Source organism: Pseudopipra pipra, chromosome 1 (assembly GCF_036250125.1).
Source record: "Pseudopipra pipra isolate bDixPip1 chromosome 1, bDixPip1.hap1, whole genome shotgun sequence".
Lineage (NCBI taxonomy): Eukaryota > Metazoa > Chordata > Aves > Passeriformes > Pipridae > Pseudopipra > Pseudopipra pipra.
This window is the reverse complement of record NC_087549.1, coordinates 29,310,286-29,330,357: the sequence shown is the minus strand read 5'-3', so window position 1 is coordinate 29,330,357 and position 20,072 is coordinate 29,310,286. Positions and strand designations below refer to the sequence as shown.

The 20,072-nt window shown below is 43.2% G+C and overlaps 1 long non-coding RNA gene across 1 annotated transcript; it reads left to right on the top strand.

Moving 5' to 3' along the window:
- The first annotated feature begins 1,072 nt into the window (after nucleotides 1-1,072).
- Nucleotides 1,073-16,442, top strand: LOC135416504 (uncharacterized). The gene is made up of 3 exons (XR_010431624.1): nucleotides 1,073-4,835; nucleotides 4,937-5,026; nucleotides 15,875-16,442. It is a non-coding gene; the product is annotated as an uncharacterized LOC135416504 (long non-coding RNA).
- Nucleotides 16,443-20,072: the final 3,630 nt, after the last annotated feature.

Sequence of the window (20,072 nt, the reverse complement as noted above, 5' to 3'; positions counted from 1 at the left end):
TTTGATGAGGCATATAGTTTAAAAGTTGACCTGCTAGGCCAAAGGGCTTCCACACATCAAGAGATGTAGTTGACCTTGAGCTGTACATGCCATGAGAACCTCCCCAGCACTTCTAATTTTCTGAAGCTGGATAAATCCTCTCAGAAGTCTGTATTTGAAGAGGCTTTTGGCTTGGCACAATGATTTAATCACATTTCACAGACTTGACAGAATATTCTGAGTTGGAAGGGACCCACAACCTTCATTGAGTCCAACTCTTAAGTGAATGGCCCATAAGGGGATCAAACCCACAACCTTGGTGTTATTAGCACCATGTTCTGACTAACTTTGCGCAGGTAAGTTTTATCTTCCATTTATTTGTGCAATATTTTAATGGCCTTGACTTTATGACTTTCAGGTATCTAAAGTGCTGCAGCAGATAGGAGCAATAATGTTTTTTATTAGAAAGCCTTGCCAATTTGGGTTTTGGGGTTTTATCAGACTTTTCCAGCTCCTGATTTGTGGTCCAGTGACTGAACTGTATGTCCAGTGCATTTTCTGATAGATTTTTTTTTTCTTGGGTGAAAACAAGAGGACAAATTCATTGTGACAAATACTTTTGGTTTGTATCCAACCTGGGCCCTTGAGAGCCCACGTACAACCACAATAATGTTCCTTTAGAAACATAACTCCTATGTAAGGGCATACTGAGTGCCCACCTGCTTTATGAACCAGTCCCTTTATGAAGCAGGGACTGTACAGTGACCTACAGCTTCAAGCTGTAGGTCAGGGTTTATGCATGCTTTTTTCACTAGAAATACTCTTCTTAAGCAGGATCCCAGGCTGGCCTGATACCACAGTGCCCTGGCTGCCACAGAGCTTGAGCTGATGGAGAGGAACCCAGTGATGGGTGACTTCAGCTACCATTATTAATTTTGAAGGGTTTCCAGCCAAATTGTCTCCTACCTCCCAGCTTCAAGGAGGTATCTTAAGCCTCCAGTTTTATTCAGGCCTCCCTCTGGCCTCCACATTTACAAAAGCTTGCTGAGCTAATATTGTTACTTTATATATGGTAGCAAGCCCCTTTTCATGTAATTAAGAGATAATCAAAGAATCATCTCATTAGCATAGCTGCTACTCGTTGTCCAAACAAAATGAGTTGCACAATCAAACTACTTTTTTGGCTAACATAACCTCAAAAATTGCAAAGTTCCCCAGCCTTACTATATTAATTGGATATGTTATTTGTACATATCCCTAGAAGTACCATAACAGTGATAAACATGCCAGTGCAGACCCAGACTTCAGGCAAGTCTTGCTGCATTTAGCAGAATGCCTGCAAATTGTCTGCAAACTCTTCCCATTCATTATGGCAGATATTGTGTTGAAGGGAATAAGCACAAACTAGGCAAGTACATTAAGATTCATCTCTTTGTGCTTAACCTGGTACCGTAAAGCATCAGGGGGTTTTTTAAGGGTTTTGGGGTTTTTTTCTTAACATGCTAGCTAATACTCTCACGCAAGAAGGTAACATGGTAAATTTTTCATGGGTGATAGTAAATCATGCTTTGCATTTATTGATTTTTTTTTTCTTTTGGCAAATAGTTGGTTTAAAGCAACTCATCTTTTTAGCATGGGTTAACATTTCACAAATATAGAAGTACGGAGATTCCCCTCTAACGGTCTACCTAAAAGAGAGCAATTTAAAATCATTCAACTGAAGACAATAGCAAGTCTAAGATTAAAGCTGAGGTAACAACTGGAAATAAATTAATCAGCATGGTCAGCATATTCTTCAGCATTGCTGTGTAAGTAACACAGTTGTAGTAAACCTGGCCCTGGCGTTTCCCAGTGTTCCTGTTGCTTTGTCCCATATTCTGTGGCAGTATTTGCTAGTAATGTATTAACAGAATTCACCTTCCCAAGGCATGGAAACGCTTTTTTTAGGTCCTGACATTATAGACGTATCTTGAATCAATAGAGCTGGCCACTTACTGCGAGAATCGGAAATACCATGGAAGGTAATTGCTTCACAGCAAATGACTTCACATAATTTGATAATCGCTAGGTCTCAGGCATTATTCCTGCTGTTAATCCATTGTGATTTATTGTCCATTTCTACTTCATTTATCATCACATTATTGTTCCAAGGTTTTTTGTGATCTTTGGTTCTCAGAACCCAGCTGCACTTTTCATTGCTGGCAGTTCAAAAAAAAAAAAATTTAAACAGTTGAAATGCTGTGCCCAATGAATATGTTTCATTTGTACTGTGCCTGGAGGCTGTCCTGGGCAGGCTGCAGTTCTCTTTCCACTTTTCAGTCCTTGTGGTAAGTCAAAAGGAGTATGTCGATAAAACTCCCTTTTCTGGACAAATAACGATTAGATTTTTCTTCACTTCCAAGTCTGGCTACAAATACACAGCACTGTGCATCTTCCTTGTGTAGCTGACATTTGTTGAGCATGTAGTGGAATGTTTTGAAAATATACTATTATTCAGTACTTGTGTTTTCCATGCTTCTTGGTGTTTAAGGGTTGTCAGCTTCAACCACTTTTGGCAGTAGATAAAGACAGTACTGTCTGACCTGCATTTCCTTCTACTCTGTTTTAACATTTTAATTCTGTTAATATTTTTCTAGGATAACCCCGCTTGAGGGCGGTTGGACCAGATGACCCACTGTGGTCCCTTACAGCCTTACCCATTGTGTGATTCTGTGATTCCCAAGTGAGAATTACCCTTTGGAGATGCAGGTCAGAGCCCCCAGATCCTGCTGCAGGTGAGGAGAGGGAAGAGTGGCTACAAAGCAGGCTCCTACACAGTTTGCCCAGAGCTACAGAGCTGTAAGTGGGCTCTATGCACACCCCAGGGAGCAAGCAGAACAACCCCAAAATGACTCTTTGCCTGGAGCTTTCTCTCCAGAGTTCCTGTACAATACTTTCACAGTTGTCACCCCTTCATGTGAAATAAGATTTTGTGTAAACAAGGGGGAGAGAGGGCTTCCCTGTGCCAAGGTGGCAAGGATCAGCACTGGGGCATTGAATAAGGCTCTTTTTTCACCCCAGAGTCTACGGTGCGTTTGCTGGATTGTTTTATAGGCACTAAGGCAGGAGGTGCAGGTGACAGCTCAGAGCTGAGTAACCTCTGATGAGGCTCCTCCTGTTTGCCTCTAAGTAAAACTGAAATAACTGGAGCTGAGCTGCATCAAGGTTCAGAACAGAAGGAGGCAGCATTTCCACCAGGTTGGATTAAATGACCGTCAAAGCTGTAGGATGACACTCTTCATCATTAACAAAGCGCAAGCAGAATTCCAGCCTGTGAGTGACTTGGGTAGTGAAGATCATTCACCATGCCAGATGGTAACATGGTAGCTGGACTACTAGATAGGTTACTTAGTCAATGGATTACCTCTAAAATTGCAGGAGGAGAAGGCATCTTCTCTCTTGTGCTTGCAGAATGGCAGGAGGTTGAGGCTTCATTTTCCTTTCTAGTGTTTTCTTTGTGCTGTACACAGGCTCCTGGCCTATGTTTAGGAATCCATGGCTATTAAAGATGCCCAGTAAGATAGGTAAAACTGCAGGCATTTGTTTTGACAGAAATTCTTTCTGCCTAAATAAGACCTTTGTTTCAGCTGACAATTCATCAGGCTTGCCTGTGCTTTACACGCTTGACATTTTTTGTGGCTAAAGCCAATTTTACATGGTAGTAATACATCATCAGGAGAGTACTGAATTTTTTTCCTTGACCTTCTGTAGTTCCTGTTCCCATTTTTAGAAGTCATTTCAAATGTTGCTGTTGGTTATGTTCCATTTATGTTCAACCTGTTCCTCATGTCACTGCTGTCATTCATGCTAGCTAACTATGGAACTGAGAATCAAGATTTTTGTTTTCAATGAAAGTCCATTTTTAGTCTCCTTATCTGTCACTTATTAGTTGGAATTTCAGCATTACCCGAAGCACAGGTAAGGTGTTTTTCTCTCTTTATTCATTGCTTGGTATATGCAAGTTGCAATCTACTGCTCAGAAAGGGTTTTCCTACACTGCAGCCAATGATAATTTGTGGATTGTGCGTAAAGCTCATATTTTTTTCTAGTAAAACTGTGATGTAACACTCACCAATAGTGATAGAGTTGCATCCACAGGTTCTGATGTCCCTATGGCTTTTCTTTCTATCCCTTCTTGAAGCAAACGTGTCATAGCCATGATGTTGCCACTTTCTGGTAGGGTGGGCAGAATTTCGCTTCTTCTTCTCCCCTCATTCCTAAGCCAGAGATGTGAAGATGCTGGAAGAACTCTTTCTCTGGGCCTCCCTGCCAAGAGCTGCTCTTGTCACCACTTCTTGTCTGCAGGCTTCATACAACTGCTCATTTTTCTGAGGGATGAGCATCTAGAGGTGACAGTTTCATTACTCAGAGAACTCCAACTGACAGGCAAGTCTGTCACTAAATTTAGCATTTTCTATCCTCTGCTACAGTTATTCTTCTTGCCATAAATGTACCATTAAACAGGGTGTTAAAAACAGACTTCATTTATGTTAAAAACAGGAGATTTATTGTGCACATCACTGTTCCTGTGGACACAATCTGAATGGTCAATGGGTCTCCACAGAGGACCCTGTAGGAAACAGGACCTCCATCAACTATGGTCAAACAGATCTGTTTCCCCATAGCTCATTTACATGAAAGAGGAAGATCCTATTTAAATGTGTGTCCTTCCTCCTTCTCCAACTCCAATTTATTTGCCCTCCTTCCAGGTGGTGAGCAGGCTTGGACTGTGTCATGCTGCTAGTGTAAGAGCCCACCCCACTTCTGGCAGATGGGAGTTTGTTACTAAGCACTCTTCTCTGTTGGACTTACAGAGAGTGAGTAAACCACAAAGCTGAAAGTCACTATGGCAAGGTCTGACCATAAGAATTTAACCCAGCTGGCCTTCAGGGCTCTAACTACATGAATATATTTGCAGGAAAGAAAGGTCTGGAAATAGCTGCCTTGGAGACATCTATGGGAAAATGAGCATCTGGTGTTGAGACGGACTATCCCTGGCAAGACTCAGGTAAAACTTCCCAGATTCGATCTCAGTGAAAGTTATTATATCATATGGGCATGATTTTAGTTTTCTTTGAAACAGCTGGGGTTTTCCCAAGATAAGTTACTCATGGCCGAATGGCAAGGATTATGTTTAGTGTTATCCTGAAAGTGAGCAGGCAGTGATATGCTTTTGAACCATGTTATATTATGACTGAATTATATCAGTAACAGTCTGCTGAATCCAAAACTAAAATACATTTTGCTGAGGCTTTTCAAGAGAGCTATTACACAGCATATGGTTTGCATGGTCACACCTGAAATTACCTGAGCCTTGCGAATATTTAGCGTGCATGGCTTTGTCTTGTATTTTTAAACAAAGCTTTAATTTTCTTCATGTTTTCTGAATGCCAATATCTTGATAGTTCTGCAGAGTGATAACTTGGCACACCACATGAAAGGGCACCTAAGGAATCCTCTTGCTGATGACTAGTGTTGTGAGCAATCATGAGTCATATCTGGAGTGCTCTGGCAGGTCAAACCTGAGGGTGCCGCATGAAGAGCACTGAACTTATACACCTGCTGCAGAGCCTGGGCAAATCCCATGCTCTTTAGCGTGACACTTTTCTCATAAGTCTTTGCAAATTGCCCTGTGAGACCGTTTCAGTAATATTTCCTCCACTGCTCTGACTTACTCATACCATACACATGGAGTGATGCAAGGGTGGGCAAAGTACAGTAAGTCCTGCAATACAGGGGATAAAGGTACTACCCCGTACTGACAAGGAGCTACACATCTGGAGTAGCAGCCTTACAGTGCAGTGACCCCAAATCCCAAATGCATTTGTGTTGATCTACATGTAAGCTAGAGAGGGTATCCACCTCAGAGGTTCAGCCTAAGTTGGAGTCTATACAGATCAGGAGGCTCCAGTTTTCCCGTATGAGACAAGATCTTATATCAGGCATTCACAAGCATGTGGTACAGGTACGAACAGGAAAAGGTATATTTGGAGTATGCTTTGGTATTGCATGGATTCCCTCACCACCTCTGGTTCTGGATAAATGCTCCCAGGGAAGTTCAAAGATTTTTTTTATTTTCTAAGCACAGAAGACTTTGGCCAAAGGGACCACAGTGTGAACATATTGCAGACACCTCCACGAAAGAGTGAATGAAAATGCAGCAAGAAGTGGATGCCCTGTGGCAGTAACACTGCCTGGGCAGTAACACCTGGCAGCAACAGGGAGCTGGCAGCAGGCTGACAGGCACTGTGCCACCCTTGCAGGCATGAGGACAACACAGCAGGCAGAAAAACATTCCATGAGGGCTGAGTCAGCTGGTACCTTGGTGCCTTGACCACTTGCTTGGCAGACTTGCTCAAGCTACATCCCCTGGAAATTCCCCAGCAGCCCACCCAAAAGGATCCTTGCTACCTGCTTTCAAAAGCTGACTATGTCAAAATGAGCCTCAGGGAACTGAGTCTTTGCAGGGTCTAAGGCTGGGAAGTAGCCAAAGACAGCCCTAGTGGGAAGCAGGAACTACTGAGTGGATGTGACATGGCTGGTCATGGACCCCGAAGTGTTCTGCTTTGTTTGTCTCTGAGTCTTGACGTGGTCATCCTAACACAACCAGCCCTGAACTGGTTTTCTGATGTGTGCTCACAGCCTCACCTGGGGAGTGCCCAGCCTGTTAGTCACACAGCTCCACATGGATCCTGTGTGACTCATCCAGCATCACATCTTGGGGCTGGTGGGGATGGAGGACAGGGCCATCGGATAAACACATGGACTGGAGCAGCAACGGTAGTTAGGGTCCACACACCACAGCAAGTACCCCTTTGCTTTTTCCTTCGCTTGTGCACAGTGCACTTGCAAAGTTCTTTTGCCTGTTCACAGCTGTGCTGGTGCCTGCACAAAAATAAGAGGCAAACCAGGTCTGCCTGCCATGCTGGATAGGGAATGGGAAGAGATAGTGAGGGTAACAGCTGAGCAGGTATGTATGGTGAATGTGTAGTGATGCAGAGAAACCAAATGGTGTTAAGCTTATGTAAACACACGGTACTCATCATCTAGGGGAACTAGGTGGTTGGCATCAACATCAAACACTAACACAGCCCAAATCTATCTAGCAGCTATCTGTCAGGGAAACAAGATCTTGGAGCTCAGTCATCAATATTGGAGTTTTTAAGCAAGAAAAGACATACAATGTTTGATAGCCATGGAGGAGGCATGAGTTACAAAGATTACAGGTGATACTATTTGTTGCTCACTGGACAGTTTTCTGCTTCTCAGTGCACAGGACTGAAGAAAGTTTTTGGGGTGGCCACATCTTACAGCTATTTCATGATGATTTTGGTGTGACGTTCTCCTTTGATGCTCAGGAAACCCCCACTCAGGTCCCTACTGTTAGTGGATCCTGTTGCTCATGAGGTAACAAACTTATGTCCATGTGAGAGCCCAGCTTCCTGCCTGTGCCATGAAGAGCAATACGTGTACTGTATCACCTGAAAATAGTGACCTACAAGTGATCTTAAAGGTCAAGACCATGTAAACTGCCAGAAAGCTTAGCCTCAAAGTCACTTCAGCAGGAGGATCGTGGGGGTGCTATAAACAGGCTTGAGGCCAGCCCTCTGCTGTTACAGCAACCACGTCATCGAAGTCCCTGCACAAATTCAGCAAGCTTACTCCTAAATTAGCTAGATTTCTGTTCCCACCCTTCTGTGGTAAAAGACTGTTGTAAAATATGTTAAATGCCATGCACCCTAACAAACCAAACAAACAAACTCAACTTTCAACAGGAAATTCTTTGTATCTCCCAATGGTTTGCTGAAAATAATGTTTAGAAAGACTACACTTCGATCATCCTGCCTGCCCAGGGAAATATGTCATTAGCCAGGAGATACAGGGAGGATCATTGTCACAGAAAGTTTCCCTGTTGGCTGCATTCCAAGGCTTGAAAACTGAAATCTTCATGTTCCTCAACGACACACTTTAGAAATACACCCTTGGCTTAACGAGAAGCACAGGCAGGGTGCTCAGTTAGCTGACCCTGTAAGTGCAGCCTCACCTGGAATATTGTGGCAGTTTTGGGCACTGCAATATAAGAAAGATATTAAGCTATTGGAGAGTGTCCAAAGGAGGGCAACGAAGATGGTGAAGGGCCTCAAGGGGAAGCCGTATGAGGAGCAGCTGAAGTCACTTGTTCTGTTCAGCCTGGAGAAGAGGAGACTGAGGGGAGACCTCATTACAGTTACAACTTTCTCGTGAGGGGAAGTAGAGGGGCAGGCACTGATCTCTTCTCTGTGGTGACCAGTGACAGGACCGGAGTGAATGGCCTGAAGTTGTGTCAGGGGAGGTTTAGGTTGGATGTTAGAAAAAGGTTCTTCATCCAGAGGGTGGTTGCGTACTGGAACAGGCTCCCCAGGGAAGTGGTCACAGCACCAAGCCTGACAGAGTTCAAGGAGTGTTTGGATGATACTCTCAGGCACATGATGTGACTCTTGCAGATGGTCCTGTACAGGGCTGAGTTGTACTCAATGATTCTTGTGGGTCCCTTCCAACTCAGCATATTCTGTGATTCGGTACTGAGGCAGGATAGTTGGGATTTGCCAGACATCTGCTCTCCCATGTATTCCTGTTTTACCACGTTGTTGGGAATGTTCAAAGTGTGAGTGTTTATGCAGCTAAAGGGAAGTGAACAGACACATATTGAACTTTTAAAGATTTTTTCTCATAAACCAATAAAGTGCTGGTTCTCACTATTGTTTCCATAGTGATGGCTTGTTTTCACTACCTGTCATCTGTCTGCTAATATTTGATTTGCACTTTATAGAGATAGATTTATTATATTTTAATAATATTTCTGGAGAGGCAGCTGAATGCTGATGAAGGTGAGAGCTAGCTGTAGGCCAGTGGTAAATGGGAAGCAGAAAAACATTTCAGTCCAAGCAGCCTGCAGTGACCTCAGAAAAGGGCTCTGTCTGCATCACAATAATGCAGCACTATAGGAGCGATCAGCAGAGTGAAACAGCTCATGCTGAAAACCTGACATCTACATTAGGTGCCTTTTAGGACGGTTACTTGAGTTCTTATCTGGTCCAATGGGCTGAACATGCACTTGTGGTTCAAACACATCAGATATGCTCCTGGAGCACATCTCATGGTTTAATTTAATCTGAAAGGAGTCTAGTTTACAGCCTGCAAGCATGCTACCCCAGATGCAGTAAGTGGGGACAACTGGACAATTTGTTTCAAAAGCACATTCCTTAACAAAACCACTAATGTAGGCAAGGCAAAAGACTGCTTGAAATACATTATATTTAGACTAAATTAAGCAAGGTTTTCCCAGTGTGATGTGTAGTAACAAAAAAGCTGCAGGTTCACAATAAATTGCAGCTGACAAAAAACCCCCAAACGAATCAGTATGCAGTTTCTTCTTTCTGCGTTTCTCTACTTCTTCCCTGGTACACCACAGAGGAAGCTGGGGTGCTTAGCTATGCATTCTGTATCTCACTAAAGAAGCCATAAATTAGATATTGCAATACAACCTTACATGATCTAATAATAACCATTTTTAGTTTCAATTAAATATTACCCACCTCATATTTTAACCGGGAGAGCGCCATATTTTGTTTTCAGTAGATTGCACACTGGAGTGAGATTTATTCTATAAATATTTAAATAAACCATATTCATTAAATTAGTTTTCCTCCCAGTCTTTCTATTTACTTCTATTTGCTATCAAAAGCTGCATTATGGTTTCAGCTCAGTTCTTCCCTGGAGGCTGTAGCCACAATAATATTGTTTGATGTAAATAGGTTGTGGTGACTGAATTTTTTACTCCAGTAAGCATATTGCTTGGAACATACTGCTCACTCCCATGGTCCAAAAAACTGTGAAGAGATGACTCATACCTAACAACTGCTACTGATCTCATTTCCCTTACTCAAACTCCACAGTTTATGCACAGTTCTGTGTGTGAATGTTGTCTCCAGTCTTGTTTTATTCAGCCTTAGGAGCAAAGAAGGGACTTTCTTTCCTTTCTGTTACGGGATTGGTGCTCATCTCACTAATTTAATGGTCATATACAAGAACATAATGGAAGTTTTATCTTCAGTTTATCCCAGAGCAACTGCATGTGGTATTTTTAGAACTACTTTCTGAGCATTTTTAAGATAGATGGCCAGGTGAGCTTGCACTAGCCTAGACTTTAAGGACCTATTTATATGTATGCATTATCCACTCTGAGCCACTTGCCTCTGTGCATGAAGATCGATGCATGTGACATACTTCCTTCCTGGAATGTAACTAGATTGCTGTTGTGGTCTTCCCCTGCTAAAATAAGCCACAAAGATTTTACGCTGCAATAATCCTTCTCTGGTCATGTTTATTTCAGTGGTTCTCCCATTGCCTTCCCCCACGGCTTTTTCACTGTGTGTGACCAGCTGACATGTTGGCCGGTGCACAGGGCTGCTCCAGGGTCACCGTGGTGGAAATCACGACACTGTGCCAACGTCATCACAGGTGCTCACACGAATGCAAGTCCACGCTCCTGCCTCAGGGGTGGGCACACTGGATCTCACTTTCTCCCTTGCCCTGTATTTCTACGTTGTGTTTCCACCTGGAGCCACTCAGAGGGTCTCAGAAAAGGAGGTGACGCAGGCAGCTGCGTGATCCCAACTACAGAAGCTGGTATTTTCGAGAGAAGCAGTAAAAAAAACTGACCAAGCAAGACTATAACTAGGCTCCCATGTGGTGCCTTAATAACCACACTAATCTTCACCTCAAGGCTTTCATTTGGCACTAAGCTTTTACTTTTCAGTCTCCACTGTCATCCTATCTATCATATTTCTATCAAGATTTCAGTAAAATCTTTAGCAACAGCTTTCCTCATCTAAGTTAAGAGAAGGTAGACAGGTTCTCTTAGAATAAGACCATTAGCTGGTGCTTCTTATCCCACGCTAGCAAAGTCAGCCATTAAGGGGAAGAAATGAAAATTCATGAATTTTCCAGGCAAGCTGCATTAATATTGTCAAATCCACTATTAGACTAACTAGGCTTTGGTAGAAAGTAGCAGTTTTTACCAATGAAGTCCAAGGTTTTGTACAGGAAAGAAGTCATCAAATATAGCTTCAACAAGTTATACCATGCAAACATGAGGAGGTCACGGACTTCATTTATGAAATTACTTTTGTAATTTCATAAAATCATAAAATAGTTGGAAGGGAGCTTTAAAGGTCATCTAGTTCCAAATCCCATGCCATAAGCACAGACATCTTCAGTTAGATCAGGTTGTTCAGAGCCCTGTCTGAGCTTGAGTGTATCCAGGGATAGGGCATTCACCTCTTCTCTGGGCAACCTGTTCCAGTGTTTCACCACCATTATCATAAAAAATTTTTTCCTTATATCTAGTCTAGATCAACCCTCTTTTAGTTTATAACCATTATTTCTTGTCCTGTTGCAACAGGCCCTACTAAAATGTTTCTTACAAGTCTCCTTTAAGTACTGAAAAGCCTCAATAAGGTCTCCCAGGAGCCTTCTCTTCCTCAGGCTGAGCACCCCAGCTGTCTCAGCCTTTCCTCATAAGAGAGTTGCTCCAGACCGTTTTTGTGGCCCTCCTTTGGATCTGCTCTAACAGATTCATGTCTTTCCTGTGCTGAGGACCCCAGAACTGAACACCGTACTCCACTTGGGGTCTCATGGGAGCAGAGCAGAATCATCTCCCTCAACCTGCTGGCCACGGTTCTTTTGGTGCAGCCTAGGATGAAGTTGGCTCTCTGGGCTGGGAGCACACACTGTTGGCTCATGTCCAGCTTTTCATCCATGAGAACCCCCGAGTCCTTCTTGGCTGCACTCAAACCCTTCATCCCCCAGCCTGTATTGATACCAGGCATTGCCCTGACCTTGCACTTGGCCTTATTGCACCTCATGAATTTCACACAGATGCACTCCTCAAGCTTGTTCAGGTCCTTCTGGGTGGCATCCTGGCCTTCAGGTGAGTCAGTTTATTGCATAACTCCCCACTAAAGTAGCTCCAAGAGTTCATCTACCAGTGGGCACTTTCACATTTCCACATAGTAGGGACCACACACTTCTGATAATGTTATGTGCTGACCCTGTAGTATTCATGCAGTTTGTGGAAAAATAGTGCTCACTAGAAACATCTCGCCACATCTTTCTTCCACTCTAAGATTAACTTGGTAGTGAAATATGCAGAAAGTTGTCAGAAATGGAACATGGAGGGAATATTCAGAAGAAGGAGAAAATAGAAATAGCCACGCTGTACTCTACAGTAGTCCCAAGGTGGTTTGAGTCCAAGCTCATCTTTTGTCCATGCTGATGGAGACAAACTTATTACTTACACAGAAGGTAACACAGGCCCAGCTCAGAGGCAAAAGCTAAGTGTATACCCGTTTGAAGGGCATCCTGGGTCGGGAATGCTGTTACAGCTCTACTGTAAATTAGTAAACTAGCTGTGCAGGATGAGTTATCTCCATGCTGTAAGAGTCTCTTATCCAGATCATATTCAGATCAGGGTGACTACAGGGAAAATGTCTGCTGGGGATTTGCACCAGCTCCTCATCTGCTCCCAGGAACCCCTTGGGATAGCACAAACTGTCCTGGGCCAAACCATGAGTGCAGCATGGTCCCAGTGTAATGGTGCAGATAGTCCGGCTCCAGGGCCAAGAAACTGTCTATTTTCTCTTGATGATGTAGCTGCTGTGTCCAACAAATTTACTCCTCACCTGATCTTTTGCAATGCCATTTTGACCCGATCTCTGTCAGACAAGTTAAGAAGTCTCCTCTAGAAAGCAGTTGGTGTTGTGTATCAGAAGGATCACTGTGTGTGCAGGCAGCCCACAGCTGAGTTGCCCTAAGAAGCAACCCAGATACAACCCAAGATACAGATGTGTATAGTAAGCAGTGTGGCCATGCGGGGCCCACAGCAGTGATCTGGGCAAGTATCAGCAAGTATCAGCTTGCTCCTTCAGTGTGGTCCAGGAAATGAAGATAGCCTGAGTGACAGTGGGCAAGGCCTTCTGAGGAAAAGGAAAGAGAAGAATATGAGGAATAAGAAGCAGCAGAAGGAAAAGAAACAGAAGGGGAAAAAAGCAGAAGAAGGAGAAGCAGAGGAAGAAGCAGAAGAAGCAAAAAAGAAGGGGAAGAGAAGCAAAAAAGAAGGGGAAGAAGAAGAAGAAAAAGAAGCAGATGAAGCAGCAGAAGGAGAAGAAGCAGCAGAAGGAAAAAGAAGGAGAAGCAGAGGAGGCAGAAACAGAAGTGGAAGCAGGAGCAGCAGAAGGAACAGCAGAAGAAGCAGAAGGAGGAATTGAAGAAGGAGAAGCAGCAACAGAAGAATCAAGATAAGAAGCAGAAGAAAGAGAAGAAGCAGCAGGAGCATATAACAAGTAGAAGAGCAAAATTAGCAGAAGACATGAAAGAAGAAGAGAAGTGGAAGAAGCAGAAACAGGAGAAGCAGAAGAAGCAGAAGCAGGAGAACAAGCAGAAGAAGGAGGAGTAGCAGCAAAAGAAGAAGAAAAAGAAGAAGAAATAGAAGAAGAGAGAAAGGAAAAGAAAAGAAGAAGAAGCACAAGCAGAAGAAGCAGCAACAGGAGAATAAGCACAAGCAGAACAATCAGAAGAAGGAGCAAAAGCAGAAGCAGCAGAAGCAGATAAAGGAAATAAAGGAGTCAATGACAAAGAAGACGAAGAGGAAGAAAACCATGATGGAGTTGGGGAAGAGGAAAGGAGAGAATAAGAGGCAGCAGGGAACAACCTAAAAATGACAATGCACTGAAAACTGTGCAACAAACAGTATTTGAAAAATGAAAGAGAATTGCATGAAGTTCATGCTTTAGACAAATATCTGCAGAGGCTGAGCTCATTGCAGGAAATGGAGCGGGGAAGCCACAGTTTAAAGATTCAGGATGCTATTAGAAGAGATTCCCCTGTCTCATGATGTTTATTAAATATCCAATTTTAGGCTAGTTATAAGGTCAGACATTAGTACCCAGGTACTATGTCAATATTTAATACTTACTGACCCCCATTCTCATGTTTCAGGGGAACATGTTGGAAACTGTTGCAAAAATTACATGGGGATGTGGTACATAAATATAAGAAAATACTAGCTGTAGCACTAATTTCTTTGTTTCCTGAAACTAGATTCATTTTATTTCTTCATCTGCAGCTTAGAAGGACCTGTAGGGTATGACAAATATTTATTCTCAGTGTAGCATTTTGCTGCACATGCAGAAAGGCTGTGGCTGTTTCTCGATGCTCCCTGGCTGCTGCATGCCTGGTGACGCCATTCAGTGCAGACAAAGAGGAGAGCAGGGGCAGCATTCATTGTGGCCAACACTGCCAGTTTACAGCACCCACTTTTTTCTCCTCAACTACAATACCCCAATGCCAAACATGGACTTCATGAACCCCCTTTAAACTGTTCTGTAGCCAAAAAAGAGAATGCTATCTGGCAGCACAGCTTCAGTTACCGATTAATTCATGAATACAGAATTACAGATATCTGATTATTGTTAGATAAATGTGATAGTGACAACACGTTATACACATAATCTCTCTCACGCTACTGCCATTTACTGAAGTTAGCCCCAAAATGTGGATACTAGGTGGCAGATCACTGCATCTGCTGAAGGTTAAAATCAAAAGTTTTTGAAAACTGTAAAAGAGAGTTCAATGCCTATATTTTAAGGGGATGGGATAAGCATACCTGAGGATCGTGCACACCAGCCAGGGAGATGTGGACAGTTTGTGAGTCAAGACCTCAGTCTGCCACATGTGAAAAAGCCTATGAAGATGAGAGCTTCAGGAAGCTATGGAGATGAGAAAAATTAATCATTACAGTATTCATGTACTTTAGAGATTCTAACCTCAGAAAGATAGAACAAAGTAAAATAAGTAGTGACCTTCAGCATGACAAAATGAGCTTGGAGGTGTTATATATGTTATCAGTGATCTGCAGTAGAAGGTTATTCACAACAGTTGAGGTGCCAGCGTCTGCCAAGTACCTAATTTTGTAGATAGGCTGACCTCAGATATGACTGATTTCTAAATGAGCTGGGACACCTGCATGAATCACAGCATGAGAGGCTGGAAAGGCTGCCTTGAACAAATTCCAAAACTTTAATAAAATAATGTGCAAGTATTCAGCTGAATATGGTACTTACAATCAAGGCACACTGATAGCTTTTCAAAACAATGTCCTCTCTCTGCAGGACAGATGCCCTCGATACAGGTTGTAGGCACTTCTAGGGTGAGACTGTTTCTTTTTAGTATTTATTTAGTGCAGGATTGAGGGAGGCTATGCTCCATATTTGAAGCCCCAAATTATTATTACAAGATAGTGCATAACAGAAGGGAGAACATTTTCCCTGCATACCTTCAGCATTTTTCACTATACTTGGACCTGAAGTGGCCCTTCCAGGGAGGGGAACTTTTTCAGGCACAGAGTTTTTCTGCATAATATTACTAATAGTACAAATAATTATACTAATTATAATAATGCTAATTATATAATAATACCTTATAATGTAATATAGTATAATAACAGAATGAAAATATGAGTTACTATATCTGTTAATGTGTTATAATATATAGTAATTATAATATTATACTACTAATATGTTATAATACTACTAAGAATAATGCTAATGAGAATAAATATAACAAGAACAACAAAGCAAGAATAACTTTTCTCTCACCTATGCTGATTCATTCCCCCTGTATTGTTCTAGACAGAGGAACAGCATTACCTGAGCCCTGCATCCTTATTCTCTCTTCTGCCTTTCAAACCATGGAGCAGGTTGAAGTCAGCTGTTTTAAAATGCAAATGAAGCTTAGAGAAATGCTGTTCTTCCTGCAGGTCAGGGCAGATGCGATGAGATCACAGCCAGTAGTCAGAGCACTTGCAGTTTGTCCTGATTTCTTGAGTGTTGGAACAACTCATCACCAGCACAGAAGAGCAGATATGGGGTCCCAATGGCATGTCACTAACCAGGAGGTGCTGCTCATCAGGGAGCACTGCCACATCTCCAGCTTCCGGAGGAAATCTTGGTGGCTGTTTCCAGTTTCAGAGTAAATCTTGGTGGCTGTTTCCAGGTTCGGTCAGACTGAACAGCAGGTACGTACTCTGAGGTCAGCAATTCCCTGGCTTAGCAGAGCAGTGAGCTCCTGAGCCCTCATGTGAGTCAGAGCCACTGGCTTCTACACACTTGGACATGCTACTGCTCCTACCTTGGAAATCCCTAGTACTGTAAAAATACTCAGCTCTGATGTCTCCAGCCTATGATTTTACATCACCTCCCTCTTTTTTTAACAATTATAATATGTCTCTGGCTCCTCGAAGTAACTGATAGATGGAAATCTCACCTTCCTTTGAATCACTGAATCATTTTGTCTTTGTCTTCACTACAGAGTGTGAAACGTGGTATCAAAAGGCTTAAAAAACCAAGAACGAATAAGCTCAAAATGTCCTTTTTTTCAAGAGCCTGAGAGTGCAGAACTGGGTCTAGCTAGATAGATGTGTGTGCATGTATGTGTGTGTGTGTTCGAGCACAATTTACATGGCAAAGAGCTCCCCACCTGGCTTTAAACAATGACCATTGTCACCCCCTGAGGCCCTGCAGAGAGCTCCCTGACTTGCCTGCTCTCCAGGGCTGCCTGCTCCCTGCAGAACTGGAGCTCCCGGTTCCCTCTCATTCAGGTGAGTGCGATAACACCTTGTGGGGAATTGCAAGTTAAACACATGTAAGAGAAAGAGACAAAGGGGAGCCTACCGCTGATAGCAGATAAAACACCACATACACTTAACCGGGCTAACCTTATCTTGTTATCTTAAATTAGCAGAGTTCAATCTAATTAAGTGCTCACATGGAAGAAACCCAAGTTGCGGTGTGACTAGTCAGCCTGAAGGCTCTTCTAACCGCAGCGCTGATACAGCTCTGCTGTGCTGGGGGCTGAGAGAAGGGACGATTCATGCCCCAAATGGTTTGCAAGCTAAAGCTTGGTCTCCTCTCAGAAAGGTTGGCGGGCACTCATTTCCCAAATTCGGTTTGTGTCTTTAAAAAGTAATATCTGCTGGCTTTTGCAACTTCTTAAAACAAGATCAGCATATGCGTATGCCTTTTTTTGCTGTTATCAGCCACATTAACTACACTAGGGCTGTTGCCTAATACATTTACACTGATAAGTTATATTGCATCTAAAACAGAAGCTCTTATAGTAGATAAGGCCTAGGGAACCAAACTGCATTGAGGTTTATACCCTGAGTTATTTATTTATACCTTGAGGTTTATCAGCAATAGAGCGGTTGATAATTTGCCATTGAGGATTTGTCTGAATTGCACAAGAACCAGTCAAAACTGTAATACTGGGAGCAGATTTGAATCCCAAAGCTGTGACCCAGTAAATTCATCAGCCAAAAACACCCGGGAGAAAAACGTCTCTAGTATTTGCATCTGATGATTATTACTTCCCACTCCATATAGCTGGATGCCCCCTTATATCCAGGTGGTCTTTTACACGTACTTGCAGCAAGGCCTTGAATTCACACAGGTGGATCTCACACCTGTGAGAAGCACTGACACCATGCTCCAGTCAATAGATTTATACATGTACAGACGGATGTAGCAAGCCTGTTGTACACAGTAATTTTGTGGTATCAGCAAAGCTACATGTCCCTTACTACTTTTGGATACATTCATCTAAAATTTATCCCTTAAATTTGAACCCTCTTGAGCATAGCATGGGCCTTGGTTAATTGTGCCCAGGTCTGAAGATGGCATAGATACTGAGAATTAGCATAAACTGTAACAGAGCATGTCTCAAGAAGGCCAGTGTATGTGAGGTACAGTGTGATGCTGGTGAGATCACATGTGGTGCAGCACCAGAGCTCAGCTGACAGGGTGCTGGCCCTTGATGTCTGTCCATGCAGAACACAAGCCCCAGGGAGGGTGGGAACCAGAGCGCTCAGCTGGAAGGAGAGCAAACTGGGGAGGAGAACAAGCTCTTGTCTTTTGCTCCATTTGCGGGGGGGAGGGGGGAAGGCCAGCAAATGAAATATCAGCCAGCTCTTTCATTTGAACAAACCTGAAAAAGAAGAAAAAAAAAGCATCTGGGATAGCAGATACAGCCTCCTATGCCAATTCATCTCAGTTACTAAGGGGGAGAAGAGGGGAAAGACAAACAGGCATCTGGTCTTCCTGATTATCCTCTGATCCGTGAATTTAAAACCTTGTGAAATTCAGAAGTGGGAGGGTTTCTCCCAGGGAGCTGTGCAGCATTCCTGGGAACAAAGAACAGCCCAACACCTAAAGCAGCTCACCTGCAGAACTGGTCTGCTATTCATATCCCTAAGTAGGTGAGAAGATGACACTTCCTTTCTGCTCCTTTTCTCCATCATTTGGGCTGCCACAGTCCAGAGGTTCAAAGCCCTCTTCCTGCAGTCCAGCTAATAAATCCCTTTCCCAACCCCCCTGTCATGACTGTCTGCTGTCCTGCTGACAAGCCCAGTGTGCTGTCAGAGAGGATCTTGGTACCTGAGGGCTGCTGAAGGTCCTCAGGGCTTTGAGCACCTCCTCCACTCAAAGGGAGCAGGATTGTGCCAAAGATCAGGCCCATTTCCCACACACAGAGCTACATAAATAGGTTTCAGCCAGGGGCACAAAGCTGCCAGAGGTGAACCATACCTGTTGGAGCTGCTGGAGTCCCCATTGCACATCTCCAGTGGGCTTCAACACCCACACTGTGCTGCAGGAGAAAGGGGAGGGGTGCAGCCAGGAAAGAGGTGCAGCAGATAGAACTAGTGATGCTTGGTCACAATTAGGGTCTACCCCCAGCTGTTGTCTCTACCGAAGACAGCATCACATTGAAAGCTGCAAGAAAAAGATATTGCCTCTATTGACAGTGCTTCCCAGACTGAGAGCACCTTCTGCATCATGGAAGCTGTTGGATGGCAGGAGGCAAGGGACAGATGGAGGACGGGATGAGCAGGACCCCCACCTTCCTTCATTTATTTGTTACTTCCTTCCCTTATCCCTCCTGGGTGAGTACAAGATGTTTACATACCTGTGGGGTGGGATGACAATGCTAAATGGTGAGAAAAGAATTCTGAGTAAGCAGAGGAAAGAGTACAGTTGAAAACTATATCAGTGGCTACTGAATATATCACAGACTTATGCATGCATCTGTTTCTTCCTTCTTCTTTTTAATCATATCTATGAGACAACACCTCATCCAAAAAAAAGAGGAGAGGAAAACAGGATCAGGAAGCACATCAAGGAAGGGACCCTGTGTTGTGTCAGCTGGAGGATGTATACCCAGATCCCTTTGCAGTGGGCACATAATCAGGTGGTCTCTCCAGCAATATCTCTGGTATATTTAAAGCAAAACAGTCCAGTCCAATTCTTCACCCTACATAAATTATATGGAGAAGCTGCCTGAGGAATATGTGTGCCACCACCCGCTGTTGAATATGGAGAGAACTGCTCAGCCACAGACTGTCAGCTTCACTACACCAAGCATTGCTGGCTCTGTGTGCTTCCTGACACTCAGCACTCGAGGGCCTGGGTAGGCCCTGGGAACTTTGTATCTCCTACACTAGGAACTTTCATTATGTCCTTCTTCACCTGTGGAAAACTGACCATGTACACAAGCTAAACAACATCCTCTTGCTTTCGGACACAGACCTTGCAAAAAGGCACTATCAGATTCAGATGACCTTTAAAGCAGATGCTGTTACTATAGCTGCTTACTGCCAAAAGCATACTACACTCTTTCAAATAAAATGCATGTCACAAGTAAGCAACCATGAAGTTCCATCTATTTAAATGTTTCTCAGTGTTGAAAATAGCAATGCAATGCTTTTTAGATTTACCACACCATGGTTAAAACAAATAGCTAGTGCCAACACTCAATACATTGACATCCATTATGTCCCATTTTTAAACAAAATGAAGCATAAACTGTTGGCACTGGTCCGCAGTCTTGACAGATTATAATTAAACATGCTGTATAAAGAAAAGTGATAACCCAGAAACTCTTTAGCCCTCAGTTCTCACACA